The sequence below is a fragment of the Triturus cristatus genome, chromosome 12 (genome assembly GCF_964204655.1).
Source record: "Triturus cristatus chromosome 12, aTriCri1.1, whole genome shotgun sequence".
Lineage (NCBI taxonomy): Eukaryota > Metazoa > Chordata > Amphibia > Caudata > Salamandridae > Triturus > Triturus cristatus.
Window position 1 is genome coordinate 709,670,727 of NC_140595.1, and position 16,700 is coordinate 709,687,426.

Here is a 16,700-nt window from a genome sequence, read left to right on the forward strand (position 1 = left end):
GCCCGCAATGCACTGCTGATGACGTCACATATTACATCACTCATGACATGGTCAGTGACATCACTCATGACATCACTGATGACATCTCAAATGACATCACTGATGACATCACTGATGACATCATCCTTGTGATAGAGTGGCAGACCTCCTCTTCCCCTAATATAACCTTTGATACACACATTCAAAAATAGAGACAAAAATTTTCAAAACAATGGACATACCAATAACAGTTACAACAACCTCTTCAGTAATTCTAAGATCCACATACACATCCACTCATTCACCAACAGTCCTATACAGTCACTCATACATGTACTCACTTATCATATGTACTCATACACCTATACATCCTGTTACACAATGCCACTCATCCATAGAGCTACTCACACACATAGTCACTCATGCTAATAAAGAATCAAACATACATTTACTTGCATATACAGTTATACACACACCACCACACTTACTTCTACGGAAACTTACACATACTTAGTCTTTTAAACAATCACTTATAGAAATACATACTTATTCATACAGGAACTCTTTCAATCTCTCACTCTCACATATACTCACTTATATACACCAATAGTCACATATACTAGTTTAAAACATATGTAGTTACTCATAAAGACATTATTGAGACAGTCATTCACTCACTAACACACCCATACACACACTCATCCACCCATGCAGTCCTGCACACATGCTCTGTTCAACACATACAAACAGTGAGTCACTCATTCATGCACCTATGCACTACGTCATACCCCCCACCGAACCATGCAGACACTCAGACTAATACTCAAAAAACCAACTAATAACCTATATAGACACCCATGTAGCTACTCACCAACCCATGCAGCCACTTATACACAAAGTGAAAAAATGATACAGATATTTACATATTTAAACATTACTCACTAAGCCATGTATTCACTATGATACACTTAATCAGTCAGTTACACAATCAATTTTTCAAAAAGAAATCATCCATTTAGACAGTAATATACCCATTTATTCTTCCATGAACCTTGAGATATACATATATAAAACATATTTAATTTTCAGAAAAACACACATTCACTGGATGATGTCATCAGTGATGTCATCAGTGATGTCATTTGAGATGTCATCAGTGATGTCATGAGTGATGTCACTGACCATGTCATGAGTGATGTAATATGTGACGTCATCAGCAGTGCATTGCGGGCGCGCGAGTTATAGTTAGCTGAACTAACTATAACGGGGGAATTTCATTGGTTTTTTACGAGTAAAATGTCCAGCTAACTATAACATGTGTGAAACCTATGGTTTTTTCACTGAATTTCTAAGGTTTTTTAAATGCTAATTCCTAACTATAACGTGTGTGAAACCTGTGGTTTTTTCACTGAATTTCTAAGGTTTTTTAAATGCTAATTCCTAACTATAACGTGTGTGAAACCCATGGTTTTTTCAGTGAATATATATATATATATATATAGCAAAGCTGCTCTGGTGACCAATTGTGAGGCCCAGGTAGTAACAGGAGGTTTTTAATGCTTGTGAATTTCCGTCACGCGTGATCAGAGGGTCTTTACGCACATAGTCTGAGGCTGCCATTGGCTAGACTGTGAGTGGATGTCCAGAACTGGAGGGCTGGGCCCCTGTCTCTTTGGGGATGGCAGCCCTCTGCAACATGATGATCCTGCCCTGATTCTTGAATGCACTCCATAACATGCCATATCCTGTTCCTTCATCCTACTTCCCGGCCATAGACAGTGAAGTGTGTACCCTTCTCTGGGGTAGGGGTGCCCCACATGTTGCCCTGCAGAAACTGACTCAGAACTGTTTTGATGGTGGTATAGCCCTTCCCAACATAAAAAAGTATAACTGGGCTGCACAACTGACAGTTATAAACTACTGGGTCCATCTTTCAAAGGGGGAGCTGGTGTAGAGGAGGGACAGGGACAACATGAGACCTTTTGGTTATCTTAGTGCCTTGTATGGGGTTACAGGGCTGATGCCCTCGCTTAGCCTACCACCACTACATTAGCTCTCTGGCACATCACACTTCACAATATGGGGTGGAGGGACAACATCATACTGGCCACCCCTTGTGAGAAACAGCAAAGTTGGGCACCTTAGCAACACAAAGAAGTTTCAGCAAATGGGACCTAATTGGTCTGTCAAAGGTGGGTGATCTGTGGAGGCAGAGGAATGTGCTACTTTTCTCAGAGTTACAAAGAGAGTACAAACTGGTGCTCACCAAGACCTTCATCTGTTTACAAATAAGATTTGTCCTATGGAAGGCAGTCTCTAGGGGGGTAGACCTTCCTGAGTCCTCCTAACTTGATGATCGGTCGTTAGATGAATATATGCCCAGACAGGTGATCTCTCTCACCAAACGTAAATTGATCACTAACTCTCCTGATCATCTTGCCAAGCAGCTTGTGAGCTGGGAGCGAGACATAGGGGATTTGAATGAGGGAAAGTGGCCTAAAGCCCTGGGAGGTGGCCATACTCTCCAAATTTTAATTGATACAAACTGAAAATTCTTCACTGCAGCTACTATTCATGTACTACCCTTGGTAAAATGGGCAAAATAGATCAGGCTTGGTGTCCTGGGAATTGTAGTCAGGAGGGTATGTTCTTCCATATGCTGTGGAGTTGCCCTTCACTCCAACATTACTGGTTGCGAGTACTTGCTTACCTCAATGAAGTACTTGGGAGGGATCTGGCATTGTTTGCCAAATGCTGCCTCCTCAGTGTTTGGACTGAAACATAGTTCAATCATATGGACCGAATCTGGCTACCGTTGTGACTGATTGTGTCCAAGAGAAACACAAGTCGCATGTGGTGATTCAAATTGAGCCTGATTTTGGGAGACTGGAAGAGAGACATGGATTGGTGCATGCTGGCTGAGAGGGTGGTATGTGTGTGGAGGAGCTGTCCAAATAAATGCACAGAAGTATGGGGAAAGTGGAAAGCTTATGGGGTGGTTCTCTATGAGCCCCTATGGGACGCGCTTGACGAGAGGCAGTCACTGCTACCCTCCAGTAATAGAGGAGCGCCTGGTGAAGGGCTCCGCTCTTGCTGCTACTAATCTGTGAATTCTACTACGGTTTAATTTTAAGCTGTACTTGCACTGACACTTTGTTAAGAGGAGCGTCTGGTAAAGGGCTCCGTTCTCTTTCGCTTGTTTATTTTACGCGCCAATTCCGTGCTTTTAAAATATTATCATCGTACTGTACTTTTTAAAATTGAATTGTCTTTTGCTTAACATGATTAAAATCTAGTACATCTAATCGATTCCCCTTACCTGCACTGTGTCCCCTGTCCACCGCCAACTATTTGGATTGAGTGGAGGGAAGAAATAGTGCCACAGGAAGTGATTTACGACTTCCGGGTCGGCCACCAATCAGAAGCTCGCATCTGAATACTCAGCTTAAATGTAGATGCCTCCCGCGACGCACAGCGGACGCGCTTGACGAGAGGCAGTCACTGCTACCCTCCGGTAATAGAGGAGCGCCTGGTGAAGGGCTCCGCTCTCGCTGCTACTAATCTGTGAATTCTACTACTGTTTAATTTTAAGCTGTACTTGCACTGACACTTTGTGAAGAGGAGCACCTGGTAAAGGGCTCCGTTCTCTTTCGCTTGTTTATTTTACGCACCAATTCCGTGCTTTTAAAATATTATCATCGTACTGTACTTTTTAAAATTGATTTGTCTTTTGCTTAACATGATTAAAATCTAGTACATCTAATCGATTCCCCTTACCTGCACTGTGTCCCCGGTCCACCGCCAACTATTTGGATTGAGTGGAGGGACGAAATAGTGCCACAGGAAGTGATGTACGACTTCCGGGTCGGCCACCAATCAGAAACTCTGCATCTGAATACTCAGCTTAAATTTAGATGCCTCCCGCGAAGCGCAGCGGACACGTGCAGTGGGCGCGCCGCTGGTGTGCCGAAGGCGCGCCTAAGGCAAGCCCGTCTGCGCCCGTCCATGGCCGGACGGGGCCTGGGGCCAGAAACCCTCTCCAGAATCCTGCAGCTCACATCTGTAATTATCTCCTGGTCCTCCGGCCTGTCCCCAAGCCTCACTACTCACTCCTTATCTCTGACACAGCCCCTTATGGCTGTTCCTGCTGTGGTTCTACCCTCACACCACCCCTCCATCTGAGCTCCTCCTGCCATGAGCCTAGCCTTACTCCACCTACGACCTATGGGAGTAACGAATCTCTCACTCCTTTCACTTTTCTTAGCTTAAACTGCCGCTCACTCCCAAAACATAAGGGAGATATTCTGAATACTCTTACGGACTTCCAACCTGATGCCATCTTTCTAACTGAAACCTGGCTCAATGAGAGTTCCGGACCTGACATGGCGAATGCTCTTCCCTCAAACTATACTTACCTTGGAAAAAATCGCACAGACCGAATTGGTGGTGGCATAGCTATAATTTATAAAACGGACTACACATATAAATGGGAAGATTTGGACTTCAAGGACTGTGAAGCCGGGTTGTTCAAACTTCTGCTATCTCCCAATTTTACTCTCTCTGGGGCCCTTATTTACCACCCCCTGGCCGCCCTGGACCTTGGGCAGCGGTCTTCCCTGACCTTATTGCTCCTCTACTTTTAGAAACCACCAACTTTACGATTCTAGGTGACCTGAATTTACATTTCAATGATGCATCCTGCACTACGAGCTCTACTCTCTCAGCTGATTTAGCTGCACTGAATGTTCTTTTACACGATTCAGGCCCCACGCATAAGGCAGGACACCTACTGGACCCTAATTTCTCCAACCTTGCTATCATTTCCTGTAAACAAGCCATTCCCATTCCATGGTCTGATCATTTTCTTGTGGAATTTATGATTGAACAGAAACAAGGTCCGACACTTTCCGCCCCTCTCGCCAAATCTAGTACCCATAGAAACTGGAAAAATATAGATATTAGTACTCTGAACTTAACGCTGAATAAAACTATGCCGACAATCATGAGTTTAAAAGATGACAGGGTCATCCACAATTGGCTAACCTCTGCCATTGATTAATGTCTTCCTCTATCCAATAAAAAGAATAAACAGGGCTACCAGCACCCCCCAGCCCCCTGGTTTTCAGAAATACTTAAAACAGAAAAAACTAATTGCAAAAACTTGGAAAGAAAATGGCAAAAAAACTATGAGCCAGACAAAAAACTATCACCTAGTGTGTAATACCGCTCGAGCCGAATACGCCAACCAGATTATTTTACAATCACAAAACTGCCCAAAAGTGCTGTTTGGAGTGGTAAAGGAGCTCTCGGGTGACACTTGCCAACCCAAGCCTCCTGACCTTAACTCTAAAAAATGCAACGATCTGGCAACTTTTTTTGTGGATAAAATAGACAAAATCTATTCTGAATTCCACAATCACTCTAATCATTCCAATGCCATTACAAAACCCCAATCCACCCACTCCTTACCTCCTCTTACGATACAGGAAATAACCCAAGCAAATAGTACCAATCTGCTTAATGAATGGTTTCCCATGGACATTGCTTCTTTTCATAATATTCTCACAAGCATTAAGTCCGGTTCCCCGCAGGATCCTATCCCCACTACTGTACTCCAAAAACTAGATCGCCCCATACTTCTCTCCATCATGCAGCTCCTAAATATGTCATTCGTGGAAGCTTGTGTTCCTGCAACCTGGAAGCATGCAATGGTCCTCCCCTTCTTGAAAACAGCCAACTCCGACCCTGAAACTCTCTCTAACTTTCGCCCGATCTCTCTGCTTCCCATGTTTTCCAAGATTTTGGAAAAACACGTTAATCTTCAACTGACCCAGTTTGTTGAAACCGGAAACATTCTCCATTCCTCCCAATCAGGCTTTCGTGCTGGTTTCTCAACAGAGTCGACCTTACTGGGTGTGACTGAAAACATCCGCCAATTAATTGACAAGGGAGAAACGGTAGCTCTTATCCTATTGGATTTAAGCGCAGCATTTGATACCATTTCTCACTCCTCTCTCCTAAAAATTCTTAACACTAAGGGCATCGGCGGCAAGGCCCTAATGTGGTTGTCCAGCTTTCTATTCAATAGGACTTTTCAGGTCTTCTCCTCCACAGCTCTTTCCCAGACTCACATATCCTTATATGGAGTCCCCCAGAGCTCCATTCTCAGTGCACTACTTTTTAACATATATGTTAGTCCTTTGGCTAGTATAGCAGAACAAGCTGGTCTGACTATTTACTCCTACACTGATGATACTCAACTTATTTTTTCACTTTCCCCCAAAGAAACCTCCAACCCACCCTCCTTGCAAGCAGGACTATCTAAGATAGCCGACTGGATGCACACTAACAAACTCAAGTTACATGCATGTATAACTGAACTCCTCATTTTTGGAAACAAAAAATCGCTCTGGGGTCACCCAACATTGGCCCTCTGAGATGGGTGACCACCCTATCCCATCTCTTTCAGCACGTAACCTTGGCATCATTATCGATGACCAACTGACTATGAAACAACAGGTGATCAGAGTAGCTTCTACTTGTTTTGCTATCCTGAAGTGGCTTTGGAAAATCCTGTGGATGCTTCCAGCGGCTACCCAAAGAACTGTCGTCCAGGTTCTGGTTGTTTCCAGACTGGACTACGGAAACGTGCTCTATCTGGGAGCGAACAAAGAAGTGCTCCGCAGACTTCAAGTAGTCCAGAATTCTGCGGCTAGGCTACTTTGCCAACTTCCCAGAACCGCCCCAACCTCTGGTGCACTTCGCAAACTCCACTGGCTGAGAATTGAGAACCGCACCAAATTCAAAGCCCTATTCTACATGCACAGAATAAATACGGGCTCAGCTCCCAACTACCTTAGAACCTTGGTCCAACACTACCGTCCCTCACGATCACTCCGATCTTCTAATCAATTAAAATTCCAGGTGCCCAGAATCAAACGTGCCAAAATGGGGGGACGTTCCTTTGCCTTCCTGGCTCCTTCTCTCTGGAATTCTCTTCCTACTCATTTACGTCACGAAAAGTTGTATCTTAAATTTCGCAGGGATCTTAAGACATGGCTCTTTAACCAGTAATTACCGGGTTGACTTCTTTAATCCTGCCTCTGTCCTGCAGTGTCCCAGGCACCGGGAAACCTCCGGGTAGCTGTGCGCCATATAAATCCAATATAATAATAATAATAATAATAATAATAATAATAATACTGATGCTGTTTGAGAATACTGACAGTATGGTTCTTACGGCTGATCTGTGTATTGTTGATGAAATAGTAAAATAACGATATATTGCTATCCTTATGACTGTCAGTTGTTGCTGCGGTCTTTGTCTTCTGATCTGAAATATCTACTGTCACCACTGTTTTCTTTGGCTAACTGTTTAATTAAAAGAACGTTAAAAAAATCAACAGATACAAAAGAAGTTCAGAAACTGCTACAATACATTCATTCTGATTTGTGACTAAATATTCAGCTTGAATTGTTTTCAAGCATTGGCAACTTTTGAAAGTGGATCGCTAGATCAAGCTTTATATTGGAACAAAACCGCAACTGACAGAGATAAACAAAAGAAACCATCAGGAACATTGTAAATTGAAGTGACAGCGTTCCACATCAAAGCAAAAATACATTCATGAATTTCAATGAATTCAAAGGGCTTCCACAAATGTGGGAATTGCAATTGCTGTAATCACAGAAACCAAGTCTCTTGTATATTGAAGTCCTCGCAGAATTAATTACATCTAGAGCTTTATTAATTGTAGGACAACCTTTCGCATATGTACAAATACCTGCTTCTGCAGTAAAAAGTGGTGGTTCAATAAAGAGACTGCTCAAAAACAGGAAGAGCCATTTTGGGCACTTTCTTAATGGAGACACAATATCCCATATCTCTGTCTAGACCAAGAACATAGCTGAAATCAATGGGGTCAAAATACATTTTGGCTAAGATACTGGAGTAAGACAAATGTGAGATGAAGATTTTACGAATTTAGTAATACTAAATTGAAGTTAAATGTAGCCCCTTGGATTTCATGACTAAAGAGGGAGCATGAGGACAGACTTGTTCTCTATAGGAACCATATATTATATTGTGTGTTTGAGCCATAAAATTATGGAAACGACTTATGTTGTGAATTTGCCTGTAAAGAAAATCATCTAAACATTTTTAACATCGGCATGTCCATGTCCTCAGATTGTGGAACACCCTCCCGGAATCCCTGCATTGCTTTACCTCCCTACTTGCCTTCCGCAGGGAGCTGAAAACCGGGTTATTCTAATCTACCCCTCATGCCGATGAGCCTAAAACCTGGTTAATTCTAGCATCACTCCTTAAGCTGTTTAGTCTTCCAACTAAGCACTGGTAAACCTTACTGGTAGCTACACGCTATACAAGAATGCAATCATAATATTAATAATGATAATAATAATACTTTAGTATACTAAACCAATTGATCATAACAGTAGAATATTATAACAATAAACAAAGATTAAAACAAATTGGGCTCATAATAAAGATGGCTTTATTGAGTTGCAGTTCACTGGTTAATTCCATGCAGCTGACCAGATAGGACTGAATTAACCTGCACATAATAAGTCTATCACCAATAATAGTCACTCTTTAGCGAACACTTATATTGGGCTTCTGCTTACCTTATAAGTAAATGTACTTTAATTGATGAACTGAAGGCCAAATTGAAAGATACAAGTCAAGTCAAACAAACTTTATTCGGCCAAATGTTGACCATAAAAGTACATATACACAGCCCATGATTAAAAGGGGTTAAAAATCATACATTTTATCATACAGAACAAATGTAAAAGTTGATATGAGCTAATCTTACATTGGTCTTTACAATCCTCAAATATTGGTTTGCCCATATGAAATAAACAACTACAGATTCGTAAGCCTTATTAAGGTGCATTTCTATACGATATTTATCACATGTCTTCATAAAACCATGGTTGCTCTGCTACACATTTGGTACATAGTCAAATTTTTCCTAAACTGTAAGGTCCCTGCTAAAAGGCTCGCCACCCTAAAGCATATCAGCGGTGAAGACAGCATTTACAGGTATATCAAAGCAGGCCACACTTGTGCAAAATGGCAGTGTTTTAAAAGTTGTAAAATATATCTATTCCGAAGATCATTATAAAATCCACAAAAAAAAAAAAATTTAAAAGGTCTTGATCTGAAAAATAATCACAGGTACAGGGCTTTTGGGACCCTGATGTATAAAAGCCCTTTGGAAACATAAGACACTAGTGGATATAATTAAACCTGAAAATTATGAAAAAAATCGATGGTATGAGTTATTAACATAGGGCCAGAAAGGTTGCTCTAGGCACCCATAGTTCAATAATATTTTTTGTCTTATTGTTGGTTTTTTAAGTTCCATATTTTGCCTTTCCAACACCATCCTTTCTAGGAATTGATTTTTAATAACCTCTCTAACAGAGAACCTTGGGCAAAGTGTTTGAAATAACTTGAAGAAGCCGAGATGTCCTCAGATCTGCCACCTTGGTCACAATTATAAGGACAAAGATGTATGTTAAAATCTCCCAATATAATAACCTCAAAATAGAAGCTACTCTCCTCTCCATGTTGCTCCTAAAAACCATCTAGTGCTGCAATGAGTCCATTGTTGTTATCCCTGCAAAAGGAGTTGTAACAATTCATTATTACCAGGGTTGTACGCTTCGCATAAATTAATTCTACCACAAGCACATGGGGAGAAGAACAAAGTAACCTCTTCATAGTGCAGGCTAGTTTAAGCGATATCAATGTAAGCAAACCTCCCTTCGCACACCCTGCTATAGAGGGTAAAGCAGCTTTATAAAAGGGTATAAAACCATTCAAAACAAAAGAATCAGACATGTCCCAGGTTTCTTGTAATGTAATAATATGACATGGTCTTATTATATCTAGCCACAGCTCCTCGTCTTTCTTAGCCCCTAGACCAGCAATATTCCAAAACATTAGCCTAAGGTTCGGTGGACCACATTTATAGGATACAGACCTCAGATCAGTATTTATGACTACCCCAGATGATTGAGGGGACCTTCCAGGTTCCTCACCTTCAAGTTGACCAATTGTCAATCATTTCTATCTAGATCACTCAATGGGGCAAATCTATTTTTTAAAAGAGATAGTTGTTTTTACAAGTGAGAGTTGCAGTGGTCTTTCTGATATGCGTCTTTGGTGCAGTACTCCTGAATAATAGAAAAAGTGAAACGGGAGAATCTTAATTCTAGTTTTAACATCATTTCTATAGTGGCTATAATTCATGGCATTTGTATGTATTGTGCGGGTTAGGTTTAACGCAATACAATCACCTTCCCTATCCTTTTCTACAGTGGTTCCAACCCAACCCACTCTTCTAGCTATGATGTCATGGGATGATCATTGATGACTGTGGACTAATGAGTTATCCAGCCAGTGTATCACTTTGTGGATCAGAACTATTGTTGACTCCTTTGCACCCTATTTAACTGGGGGAACACCTGTCATGACAGCCTCTAAGGGAGCTGAGTCCGGGGGTATGTCAAGGATATCATTTCTCGCTACTGTATCTGGGGTGGATAGGGGAATTTTATGCCTTGTACTTCGGACATTAAATTATTTTGGGGACAAGACTTTTCCATAGTTATAGACTTCCCTGATGCTACCACAGACCCCCCTCTCTCATCCCTGTTGTGTCATAGAGTACCCTGTTCGCCATTGGTTTGAGAACCCTTCTGTAATTGGGTTTTAATAGCTTGATCTAGCTCAGTGCTACCTTTATACAGTATGGGCTCACGGTTGCTTGGTAAAAGGGTTGAGGGGAGATAAGCAGGCGCAGCCCCTCCAGAGAACTCTATGCTCCCTTTCTCTAGGCTGTCAGAAGTTTGTTGATATTGCAACTCAAGAGACTGCTCAAGGAAAACTTCTATATTTGCCAATCGCAGATCAATGGGTACTAGGAGTGATTTTACAATATCTTTATATTTCAGCAACAAAGTAGGTGCAGTTTGTTCCAGGACCACCTGGTCTAGCGCAACTAAACCCACAGGTCCCTTGGGTATATTCATACATTTTTCCCTCTACCTCTTTTCCTTTTGACCGGGGGTTCGATTAAAGATGTTCCTTTGTCTTGCTCCCCTCCATGGCCATTTGGCGAACTCGTAACAATTGACAAATTGGGGACCCTTACAGCACTGTCAACAAGATGCAGAGGGTCACCATGAGGTGAAGCAATCTGAGAATGATTACTTATCTCCAACGAGAGTCTACTTTCAGTAAGGGCAATTTCATTTGACAAAACATTTGCCGCCCTAATTAAGAACGAGTTCGAGGTAGTTGCAGTGTTCCCTCATCCAGTCAGGCCTGTAGTTTGATTCCTTTTCACATTTCTTAGCAAGGGTCACGTTCCCGGGAAAATAACTGGAGAAAGAGGTAGTTGCAAAAGTATTACAACTTCAAGATACTATTCCTTAATCAGAGGGATTCAATAGAACCCCCTCCCGGAGGTGCAACCCAGTGCCTAGGCTCACACAAATAAAATAGTTGTAACTGTGAGTGTAATATGCAACACACAAAGCAGTACACAGTACCTTAGGATGTCCTCAGATCCATGGGGTTATGTGGGTGGCCCATCCCAGCCTCTTATAGGTGCATATGGGCATGGCCCAGGTACGCCCACGCGCATCCCACATGTGGGATCACCCAAGAGTGTTTATGGCGCCAGGAGGACTTGCCACACTTCCTGTATGAGTGTCACCAACAACCAGCACCAGGAACGCTGAGGGACCGAGTCCCACCCCAGCAGCCAGGAGCCAGAAGCCGAGAAGAAAGTGAGTGCAGGCGGGCTCCAACAGCCTGTTTCAGAAAGCGTCTTGGGCTGCGGGAGCATCCAAGATTGTTTATCACACTGGGAGGACTGGCCAAGCCTCCTGCACCGGTGCCACCAACAACAACCTTCAGTAATGCTGGGGATCGAGTCCCACCCCAGCAGCAAGGAGCCAGAAGCCGAGAAGAAGCTGAGTGCAGGCAGGCTCCACCAGCCCATTTCAGAAAACGTCCTGCCCTGCGGGAGCACCCAAGAGTATTTATGGCACTGGGAGGACTGGCCATGCCTCCCGCACCGGTGTCGCCAACAACCACCATCAGGAACCCTGGGGGACTGAGTCCTACCTCAGCAGCCAGGAGCAAGAAGCTGAGAAGAAGGTGAGTGCAGGCGGGCTCCACCAACCCATTTCTTAAAGTGTTCCATGCTGCGGGAGCACCCAAGAGTGTTTATGGTAATGGGAAAACTGGCCACACCTCCCGCGCCGGTGCCACCAACAATCACCACCAGGAACGCTGGGGGACTGATTCCCACCCCAGCAGCCGGGAGCCAGAATCCAAAAAGAAGGTGAGTGCAGGTGGGCTCCACAAGCCCATTTCAGAAAGCGTCCTGCTCTGCAGGAGTACCCAAGAGTGTTGATGATGCTGAGAGGACTGGCCATGCCTCCCACACTGGTGCTGCCAACAACCACCACCAGGAATGCTGGAGGACCGAGTCCCACCCCAGGAGCCAGAAGCTGAGAAGAAGGTGAGAGCAGGCGGGCTCCACCAGCCTGTTTCAGACAGCATCCCGGTCTACGGGAGCACCCAAGAGTGTTTATGGCGCTGGGAGGACTGGCCATGCCTCCTGCGTTGGTGCCGCCAACAACCATCACCAGGAATGCTGAGGGACCGAGTCCCACCCCAGGAGCCAGGAGCCAGAAGCCGAGAAGAAGGTGAGTGCAAGCGGGCTCCACCAGCCTGTTTCACAAAGCTTCCGATGCTGCGGGAGGACTGGCCACACTGCCCGTGCCACCAACAACCACCACCAGGGATGCTGGGGGATCGAATCCCACCTCAGCAGCCAGAAACTAAGAAGAACGTGAGTGTAGGTGGCCTCCACCAGGCATTTTAGAAAGCGTCCTGTGCTGCAGAAGCACCCAAGAGTGTTTATGGTGCTGGGAGTACTGGCCATGCCTCCCACACTGGTGCCACCAACAACTACCACCAGGAATGCTGTGGGACTGAGTCCCACCCCAGGAGCCAGAAGCTGTGAAGAAAGTGAGTGCAGGTGGGCTGTACCAGCCCATTCCAGATAGCGTCCCACTCTGCGGGAGCACCCAAGAGTGTTTATGGCACTGGGAGGACTGGCCATGCCTCCCGCGTCAGTGCAGCCAACAACCACCACCAGGAATGCTGGGGGACCGAGTCCCAAACCAGGAGCCAGAAGAAAAGAAGAAGATGAGTGCAAGCGGGCTCCACCAGCCTGTTTCAGAAAGAGTCTAATGCTGCAGGATCACCCAAGAGTGTTTATGGCGCCAGGAAGACTGGCCACACTTCCTGTGCAGGTGCCACCAACAACCACCACCAGGAACGCTGGGGGACCGAGACCCACCTCAGCAGCCAGAAGCCAAGAAGAAGGTGAGTGTAGGCGGGCTCCGCCAGCCCGTTTCACAAAATGTCCCGTGCTGCGGGAGCACCCAAGAGTGTTTATGGCACCGGGAGGACTGGCCATGCCTCCCACACCGGTGCCGCCAACAACTACCACCAGGAACGCTGGGGGACAAAGTCCTACCACAGCAGCCATGAGCCAGAAGCTGAGACAAAGGTGAGTACAGGCAGGCTCCACCAGCTCGTTTCAGAAAGCATTCCACGCTGCAGAAACACCCAAGAGAGTTTATGACACTGGGACGACTGGCCACATCTCCCTCGTCGGTATCACCAACAATCACCACCAGGAACACTGGGGGACAGAGTCCCACCCCAGTAGCCAGGAAACAGAAGCCGAGAAGAAGGTGAGTACAGGCATGCTTCACCAGCCCGTTTCAGAAAGCTTCCGCCGGCGGGAGCACTCAAAACTGTTTATGGCGCCGGAAGGACGGCCATGCCTCCCGCACTGGTGGGAGGCATGGCCACCACCAGGACCAGGAACGCTGGGGGACCGAGTCCTACCCCAGCAGCCAGGAGCCAGAAGCAGAGAAGAAGGAGTGTGCAGATGGGCTACACCAGCCTGTTTCAGAAAGATACATTATTCAAACCCATTAAAAACAATACGATCACATTGGGAAGGAGCTGACACCATTTTAGTCTTGTCCATAGCATCTTACGCAGAATAGAATGACACTGATATAAAATATATCCATTCTGTTAAATGTCATATTCATTGGCATCAGCTGTAGTACAAGTCATTGTAGCTAAGCAACCAAACTGCAATGAAGGAACTATAGAGGAGGCACAGGAAACCATAATTCTAAGGTGGAACACAGTGGCTGTTTTTGAGCAAGGTTACTATTTTACAAACTGATGTGACTTGCCTTTGTAGCTCCGTGCACATTGATTACCTGCCAGATAGAAACCAGACAGGAATCGCTGATACTCGTACAAGTAATTGATATTAGACCATTTAATTATCACTTTTTTTTTTAAGACTCGTTGAGATTTATAACATAGAGGAATACATTTCTTCTTTGCAGGTCAAAACACCATTATCCACACCACTGAGCTTTTTAGCTTTTTTCTTTTTTTCCTATTCAGACATCAGCTGTGTCTGGTTTAGTTCACCTTTCTTCCTCTGTTTCATTGAAGTATTGTGGCAGCTTTTTCAATTTGAGTTGTTTAACCCCCAAAAACCACATGACGTAGCTAGAAAACCAACATTCCCTACATCTCCAGAGCATTTCCTTTGCGCTCTTCCACTAAGAGCATTGATAGAGGGATCCCCTTCCATTAATCTCAGTTTATTTTTTGCTAGTGTGCCACAGACACTACTCTGGACCATAGAGCGGCCAGGTCTATTGTCCGACTATTTTTCTTCTTTTTGTTACTTTTTTCAAGGTCATTGATTAGTCGTAGAAGGGAGCTCATCTCATTTTATGTAGGACCTTTCTTACATGTAATATTGCCACTGGCAAGTGAACTGGAGAGCAGACCGTCTCAGTGGTTTTCAGATGCAGCAGAACCGCTGCTTTTGGGGTTGAGCCAGCCTGGCTCTGCTTTCCTCCTGTTTCACCCTCCATGGTTCTTCCATTTTGAATCTGCACATAAGTGGGGCTTGACTTCATCCTCCTGTTCCTATCGCATATGGATGAAGCTTTCTAACTGTGTGTGCATCAGCACGTTTTTGCAAGTTTGAATTTTTCATATCTAGGCCTGCAACTCACCTGCAAAATGGTGCTGTTTGGTGCCAGAGTGGCAAATATACTCTCCTACTATGCCTAGGCACTGGCAAGAGGCCGCCCACAGGATAGGGTCATTGGCATTGACATCACTTGAGATCATAGCAGTTCATCCATCCATGCAAGTAGCATCCTATCCCACAGTAAACAAAAGAAACACCACAGGATCAGATGGCCACAGTGAAGCAGATGTCCTGCATGGGGTTAGTTTCTTCCTTTAGTGTGTATAAGGCTCAACCGATCCTAATTAGGCTCTGGTGCGTTTCTGTGAAGTTAAAGAAATTGAGTCACATTAAAAGCTAGCCCAAAAGTCAGCTTTCCCCATTGTCTTACAGTCCTTAGAAAATCAGGGCCAGTGTTTATTCTGCACCTAATGCAACAGTGCTTCCAAATCCAGAATATTAAGGTACCAGTCGAAGTAATGTCAACATTCCTTCTACAGGTTGTAGACCAAATAGAATTTCCCAAAATCCAGCTGCCAATAACATAGCATCCAAACAACTGACCACTGTGTGTAATGTGAACCTATGCTTTGTGATGCAGAGATAAAACTGTGATAAATACAATATGTTTGTCAATATAAAATGTTATTCTTTGTCTTGTTGGGAAGTTCAGGTTTTATAAATTCTCTAAATTGTAATGGCTAATCCATTGACTTTAGTTGAGGAAACACCTTAGTTCTTCTGGTATAAGAGCTGCTGATAAAACTTCAGTATTATGTAACAGTGGTAAATACTGTTGTATGTGAACCAGCCCAGGCACGCTTCTTTGTCCTAGCAGGCTTTTGACTCTTATTGAAAGAAGGCTGGGCGGAGGGGAGGGATGGGTCAGACCCCAGGTGGAGGTAAAAGGTTGCAGTTTATTAACATTAAGTCATAAAGCATGAGATGGTCATAAATTATGAAAGTAATCAATCATTGATATATGCCATAAATCATACAAGAAAGGCAGCATAAATCCATTATACAGTCATAAATTAGTGATCCACAGTCTTAAGCTAGTTTGGCAACACCATAAATCATCTTTGCAAGCACCATCTAACACAGGTTTTTGTCTTTGCTCTAGACTTGAAGGCCCCTCGGGTTGCGTGCAGCAGCTTCTGGGCTTCCCTTGCTACTGATGCGTGACATCTGAGGCCCTTTTCAGCCATGACCGGGCGGAAAGTGCTCTGTCTGCTTTGCGACTATTCCCTCTGGCTCGCTCCATTGACCCCCACCCCCTTGTGCCCCAGTCATCAGGCATCCCGAGGACCAATGCTATGGCAACTCTTTCCTTCCTGATGGCCTACTGGCCGCCCTTATGTGTTTTTGATGCAGTTTAATTATGCTGTCTCTGCCACGTTGCCAGTGGTTTCACAACCTTTGGCAGCTCCCCCTAAATCGCTAAGCCCTCTTTTTTTAAGGCCATCCTGCTAGGCTCTTATGGCAGCTCCACTTCCTGCAGGTGATAGAATATACAAAAGCTGCCATTACTGAATAGCCCCAATGTGCCAATGTATTTATGTCATGGTAGTGCACACATACCGCTTC

General features: G+C 44.4%; 1 protein-coding gene across 2 annotated transcripts in view; it reads left to right on the top strand.

The window, feature by feature from the left end:
* Nucleotides 1–16,700, top strand: part of LOC146780369 (hydroperoxide isomerase ALOXE3-like) — a 554,429-nt gene that overhangs the window by 403,828 nt on the left and 133,901 nt on the right. The gene's annotated exons all lie outside the window — the stretch shown is intronic.